Source organism: Prionailurus viverrinus, chromosome A1 (assembly GCF_022837055.1).
Source record: "Prionailurus viverrinus isolate Anna chromosome A1, UM_Priviv_1.0, whole genome shotgun sequence".
Taxonomy (NCBI): Eukaryota; Metazoa; Chordata; class Mammalia; order Carnivora; family Felidae; genus Prionailurus; species Prionailurus viverrinus.
This window is the reverse complement of record NC_062561.1, coordinates 50579022-50587054: the sequence shown is the minus strand read 5'-3', so window position 1 is coordinate 50587054 and position 8033 is coordinate 50579022.

Genomic DNA, 8033 nt, shown 5'->3' with positions numbered 1-8033 from the left:
CCTATATCAAACATACCACATATCATGAAGCCAATATATTTACAGATGTGCATGCCAGTTTTCCCTGATTTTCCACCATGATCACAAGAGAAAAAAATGGACAGAAGACTGAAGGCCAATCACTACTCACTGTAAACCATTTGGAGAGTTGATGTGAACTGCACTAATCAGAACCACACTATATGCCACGGCACTGAATTGAAGTGAAGTGATTTGGATTAACATCGCTAGGAATTTAGCAATGCTTTTAAACTCTCAATTTATGAGAAAATGATGAGAGATTTTTTTAACAATGTGAAAAGGAAAATGAGATGAGCCAGGGTCACAGCCACCAGTGAGAGAGAACATACTGCTCTGGCTGGTAATTTTCACAGTGGAGTAGTGTAGATGGAAATGCAAGCAGAGTCCAGGAAAGGACAAAAGTTTTGGTGATGCTAGAACATAGTGTAGACACTAACTTTTAAATAAAGACTCTATCCCAAAATATTTATTCTATACCTCTCTCTTTCTCTTAAATTGAACTTCAGAAAAATGAAACTATATTAGATTATCAGCTCACCTATCTAACTTAACCAACAAAATGAGAGCTCAGCCAAGAGTCAATGCCTTATTCAATTTGTAACTACAGTTTCCAACACAGTGTACGTAGCAAGTATGTAGATATGAGATACATATTTACTGACGTGCCTCTTATACAATTATTATGCACAACATGCACCTTAACAGGAGAATCTAAATATCTGAAGTTTTCCAGATAGTTGGCTTCTGGTTGATTAAAATTTTAATACAGTCAAAAACGTCCCTGGAGTTTGTGTGCAAGAACCAATAAACTAATGTGGTTTCTATACTATGAAGCATAGAATTGGCAATAAATATTAAACCCTAGTCTATCCTATAAATATGCATTTATGAAATTTTTGAAAGGTAAATTATGCAAATATGTGTTTAAGGAATTTAGACATCATGGATCACTGACCTGTTGGGCCTTAACAACTTCTTCAAAACCATTAGCATCTATTATGTAAGTTCATATTTATAGAGCTAATAAAATGCACATTAATCACCCAACAGGAGGATAACTTATCTGTGCATTTATATGTCCAGATTTCTTTTGCTTTTAAGAAAAGAAAACAGAGTATTATTAATTTGAGAGCTAAAACTTCAATATAAGCAGGGAGCTTTTGTCTCTTCCATTTTTAATACCTTTAGACTTTTCAATTTGGCTGACACAATTCAGAGAAATTGATGGGTTTTCTTATAATGTAAACAACAAAAAGTCAGAATATCTAATATAACTGTACTGTTCCTGAAATATGACTTTCAATTTTTTTAATATATAGAACTGATGACTTTAAGATGAACTAGAAGTTATGCAACACAAGAGTTCATAGAAACAAATGGAAATGGAGTGAGAATGATCTTACTGTTACAAGCTAACTATAAATTCAATGTCAAATTCAATGCATTTGAATTACATTATCTCTAAATAGTCTATTATTTGCAAAAGAAATTTAGTAGTGGCATCATGTTGTTAAGAGACAGTTTTTATTCTGTTCACATTGTAATGAGCTATTTGATTATTATATATTTAAATACCAAGAAACTTTATTCTTTTTCAATTAAAAAATTCGACTGTGGGGTGCCTGGGTGACTCAGTTAAGCGTCTGACTTCAGCTCAGGTCATGACCTCGTGGTCCATGGGTTCGGGCCCCATGTTGGGTTCTGCACTGACAGCTCAGAGCTCTATATTCTGTGTCTCCCTCTCTCTTTACCCCTCCCCTACTCACGCTCTGTCTCTCTCTCTCTCAAAAATAAATAATAAAACACTAACAATTAATAAAAAATTAGACTGCATTTAAAGTTTGTAAACCATATTAGAACTATCAAAGACAGGAGAGAATTTTTTACAGTTTCTTCAATTTGCAAATTATTGAACTCTTAAATATACTAAATCACTACATTAAATGAAATGAGATACTTAACAATATTTTCTTTCAAATATTAAATTTAGCTTAGTATCCTAAAAACTCCCTCCGGGTTTCTGATTCAACTATCACACCTTCCTCCTAACATCTGTGGCACAACTCTTTTCTCCCTCTTGCTCTCAGATGAAAGTCAGTGCATCCTCCCAGGAGGAGTGTGTTCACTCCAAGGATTCACAAAGCTTAATAATTTTCTTGTAGTCTTAAGTAATCTCTAGGTCCTCTGCATATCTAGCACAGTGGCTGGTACATAATTGGAATTCAGTAAATACGTGTGAAATTAAACCAATAACGGAAAGTAATATGGCTTTAATGGCAGACAATGAGTTTTGGTAGGACAGTGAAAAAGATATTTATTTACAACTGGGGACCCCTCAATTTACAAACATGGGCAATGGCTGTTCATAGGCTAGACATGCCTGAAAAGACTAGTATACAAACCTACATAAATATTTTAGATGATTATTTATTATTAGAATCTCACTGACACTTGAGTAATTTAATATGAAATTTAAACAAGTTGTGTTGACTAAACACTTTTCTAGGGTTCTTTTGAAAGCATTTCTAGCTTCATCCTCAATATCTAGCCTTATTATTTATTTAATAGGGGCTCAAAAATTCTTGTTTAATACATAAACTCTAAGTTACTAGATGACTTTAACTTAAGATAGTCAAAACATTTTGTTTCATTCAGTCAAAACAATTGACCCAAAAGGTTGATGCAATCTATTGTAGGCTTTTTTTGGGGGGGAGAGGGGGGAGGGGGTAATAACATTTCACTTCCCAATGGAAATTCCAAATTATTAGACAAGTCAATCCAAATTATTAAATCAAAAATATGCATTTTGTTTATTATTATGTATTATATTTGAACTATATCCCAAGAAATATATTCAATACAGATATGCTATTTAGGCCTTCTAGAAAAAAAATGAATAAAATGAAAAATTAGTTATATGCAAATCTGTCAGTAATCCTAATTTGAGAGTAAACACATTGAGAGTTGGATTTGTGACACAGCTTCTAGCCATAGCACCTTGTATATGGTGTTCCTCACAAAAAGTTGTTTGGCTAAATGAGGGAAAATGGATTCTATAAAACTTTTTCTCAGGGTCTGATTAATTGCACTAATTTTTTCTCAGTTCATTTAGATTTTTATCTAGCTATCACTTAAGATAAAATTCAGCAAACCATTGTATCTCCATGTATTGAAATATCTTAACACTCTTTGGGGGAGCTTGGGTGGCTCAGTAGGTTAAGCATCTGACTTCAGCTCAGGTCATGATCTCACCACTCATGGGTTCAAGCCCCACATAGGGCTTTGTGCTGACAGCTCAGAGCCTGGAGCCTGCTTCCAATTCTGTGTCTCCCTCTCTCTCTGCCCCTCTCCCACTCACACTCTGTCTCTGCCTCTCAAAAACAAATGTTAAATAAAGTAAAAAAAAAAAAAAAAGAAATATGTAACACTCTCACACACAGCAATATGCTATTCTTGGTGTTTCATTATTGAGTAAAATGAGATGTGTCCATTTTCAAGGTAACTTAAATGGATTTGGAAATGCCCTTTAGCTTATATAAGATTTATTATAAGGTTTATTCTATATGATCTTCTAAAATGCACACCTATTGAAAGATCTACATGTTTATGTCAAAATTCTTGTGCATCATGGACTAAAAGATGAGAAAACTGTTACTATACCTATGTTCCTTATTGGTAAGCATCACAGATTTCAGAATTTGTTAATACCAAATAGCATTTAAAAACAAGAGTATATAATCTACCTATCTTTATTGTGCTTATCGGTAAGAATAAACTTTCAATACTTTACCAAAATAAGCACCTGGGAGAACTGGGCAGCAACAGGCAGAAGAATGAAACTACACAACTTTCTTACACCACACACAAAAATAAACTCAAAATGGATGAAAGACCTAAATGTGAGACAGGAAACCATCAAAACCCTAGAGGAGAAAGCAGGTAACAACCAGCTGCAGCAATTTCTTGCTCAACACATCTCGAAAGGCAAGGGAATTAAAAGCAAAAATAAACTACTGGGACTTCATCAAGATAAACACTTCTGCACTGCAAAGGAAACAATCAACAAAACTAAAAATCAACCAACAGAATGGGAAAAGATATTTGCAAATGACATATCAGATAGAGGATTAGTATCCAAAATCTATAAAGAAATTACCAAACTCAACACCCTAGAAACAAATAATCCAGTGAAGAAATGGCAGAAGACATGAATAGACACTTTTCCAAAGAAGACATCCAGATGGCCAGCAGACACATGAAAAGATGCTCAATGTCACTCCTCATCAGGGAAATACAAATCAAAACCACACTGAGATACTAGTATATCTCAGTGTCACTCATACTGGTCAGAGTGGCTAAAATGAACAACTCAGGAAACAACAGATGTTGGCAAGGATGTGGAGAAACGGGAACATTCTTGCACTGCTGGTGGGAATGCAAACTGGTGCAGCTGCTCTGGAAAGCAGTGTGGAGGTTCCTCAAAAAATTAAAAATAGAACTACCCTACGATACAGCAATAGCACTGCTAGGAATTTATTCAAAGGATACAGGAGTGCTGATGCATAGGGGCACATGTATCCCAATGTTTATAGCAGCACTTTCAACAATAGCCAAATTATGGAAAGAGCCTAAATGTCCATCAGCTGATGAATGGATAAAGAAGATGTGGTTCATATATACAATGGAATACTACTTGGCAATGAGAAAGAATGAAATCATGCCATTCGCAGCAATGTGGATGGAACTGGAAGGTATTGTGCTGAGTGAAGTAAGTCAATCACAGAAAAACAGATATCATATGTTTTCACTCATATATGGATCTTGAAAAACTTAACAGAAGACCATGGAGGAAGGGAAGGGGGAAAAATAGTTACAAACAGAAAGAGAGGGAGGCAAACGATAAAAGACTCTTAAATACAGAGAACAAACTGAGAACAAACTGAGGGTAGATGGGAGGGTGGGGAGAGGGGAAAATGGGTGATGGGGATTGAGGAGGGCACTTGTTGGGATGAGCACTGAGTGTTGTATGTAAATGATGAACCACAGAAATCTAACCCAAAAACTAAGAGCACACTTTACAACTGTATGTTAGCCAATTTGACAATAAATTGTATTAAATAAATAAATAGTATCGTCTATTAAAAAAAATCACCTGAAACATTCTGACTGTAAAAATGGGAACTGGAAAATTCCTATGTTAAAGTAGAGAAAGTTAGATCAGAATTTTATCCTCAGTGTAATATTTTCAAAACTTTTAAATTTAATAATAAAAATTTAACATTGCCGCAGTATTTTCTTATCTCCCACACCCCACTTACCCAAGGTCACAAAGCAAAAAGAGAGAAACGGAAGTGCAATTTCCTTCAGAATATCATATCATTTCCTCTCCAATCTTTTAGTACTCCTCTTTTAATGCTCAAGCTAACTTCTGAGCTCCTTTGGACCCACTCTCAAAGCCCCTCTGTCCTTGCCTGATGTACTTCAAGGTTGACCAATATTAGCCTTGAGGGTCCAGTTGAAATGGGTACAACCATAGAGAAAGTCATGGGAGCTGAAATAGGCCAGTCTCTTGCAGTTCAATCTGGTTTTATTTTTTCTAATCTACTCTTTCTATAAACAAAGGTAGAATGCAGAAAGGTATTAATCCTTTTAAGTTCAGAGGAACATTCTCTTATACGATTGATGCAAAAAAAAAAAAAAAAGGTGGGGTTATCCAACTGTGTTCAAGGCAGACTCCATAGTGCCTGAAATCTTGTAAAAAGACAAAGTCATCCAAAGATCTACTCAGAGCAAACGGTCTGAGGAGATCTAAGTGTGAAATTTTAAGTTACCAATGGAAGAATTTAAAAAGAAAAAGGCTGAAGGATTATTTTGATGATAATTGACATATAAACTGTTCAATTTCAGCACTAATTTACTTCAGCATTTTGTTTTTCACTCAAACTTGGATATTCTCCAAAACATGCTAAGACAAAACTGGTTCTAAAATAACTTTTTGCTTAGGTTTGCATCTACCCTACATAACCCTCCAAACTGATTCACAGTGGTGTCGAATTTATTCTGATCCTAAACTTGTCAGGATTCAAATGTATTAAAGTCTAAAATGATTTTGCATGATTACTGTTAAAAACAAGATTTATTGTATTGCAGCCAATGCCTAAGAATGCCTGAATCTTTCTCCACAAAATCTCTCCTCTCCCTCCTCATGGTTCCTGAGACATGTGGAAACACACACATACACACTGACCAATGTTGGGGAGGGGGAACCCACAATTTTGTCATAATCTGAGTCATAACATAATCCCCTAACACAGAATGACATGGTAAAAAAAAGCTTAGTGGCCACAGTTCTGGCCAGAGCCTAAAGCATGTCTTTTACCTTGTCCTAAATCAGAATCCAAATTACTTGGCCAGTCTCATGATAAATAAACTTAGGATGATGAGCAGCTAAGTCAGGCAGGCTTCAAAAAAGAGAGGAAATTTAAATAATTAGCCTATTGCCAAAAGTTTTGCCTGACTCAATATATACACCTCCAGCTCCCAGAAACAATCACGTTGAAGAGAAGAAGGGCATAGGGTCATGCTTCTGATCACACAGTGACCTCACCCATCAATAAACAGTCTAATCCAAGTCTTAAGTTAGAATTATTCATTCAACAGATTTTGAGCATCTACCATAGACCATGTACTGCTCTAGATGTAGATATATAAATTATCAATTGCTTCCATGGAGAAATGGAGTTAACATGGAGAACATTGAAGTGACGGCTCCTCTGCCTGCTAAGTGCAAGCTATTCTTTCAATGATGAAGAGGACTCATCTACAAATAAGACTTGGACTTATCACCAAGGAGCATACAGTCTACTTGGAAAGAAAATAAAAATACCAAATAAACAAAAGGGTGAAACTACATTATTCTCTTAGATTTAATTATCCTACTTTTAGATTATTTCTTTTTTTAATGTATATTTATTTATTTTGAAAGAGAGAGCAAGCATGAGCAGGGGAGGGACAGAGAGAAGGGGAGAGAGAGAGAGAGAGAGAGAGAGAATCCCAAGGAGGCTCCACACTATCAGCACAGAGCCCAATGTAGGGCTCAAACTCACAGAACTGTGAGATCATGACCTGAGCTGAAATTAAGAGTCAGACATTTAACAAGTTATCACCCATGCACCTGAAGGTTATTTCTCTTTTTTTGAATGTTTATTTATTTTTGAGAGCGAGAGAGAGAGAGAGAGAAATAGCACAAGTGAGGGAGGGGCAGAGAGAGAGAGGAAGACACAGAATCTGAAGTGGGCTCCAGGCTCTGAGTTGTCAGCTCAGAGCCCAATGCAGGGCTAGAACCCACAAACCATGAGATCATGACCTGAGCTGAGGTCGGACACTCAACTGACTTAGCCACCCAGGTGCCCCAAGATTATTTCTTAAAGCAATAATCAAAAATATGGAGAGAGGTGATGTCAGCATCATGGTGGTAGAAGACGTCCTTCATTTTTGTTCCTTCTTTAACATCTAAAACTCAGCATCTAGGCATGAATAAAAAGCTGTGAAAGCTGTGGGATCCAGAACACTAAGGGACCCAGGAGGAGTCCACCTGTGAATTGGGTAATAAGCAGACAGATCCCAGTATGGGCTGGAACTAGGAGCCTGTGAGCTGGCTCTGGACTGTCTCAGCTGTACTCCAGAAGCACTTGGAAACACTGACTTGGGCAGATACCCACAGACAAGAGCATTTGTGGAAGTCCAATTTTCTGGAGAAGTTTCAACACTCCATTGGAGTGGTAAGAGAAACTTTGCCTGTATCATCCCTCCCTACAAAGGTGGCACAGTTTACAGAAAGAGGCCAGGGTTCCCTCCCATGGGGAAAAAAGGGAAGGATGGTGAGTGAGCACCCAGCCATACAGGATGCTACTAAAGAAACTCATGCTGTTCTTGAAAGGCCCAGAGCATTAAAGTAAGAGCTCTATGACTGGAAGGATGGAGGAGATAGGAAAATGGGTAGATAAGATTAT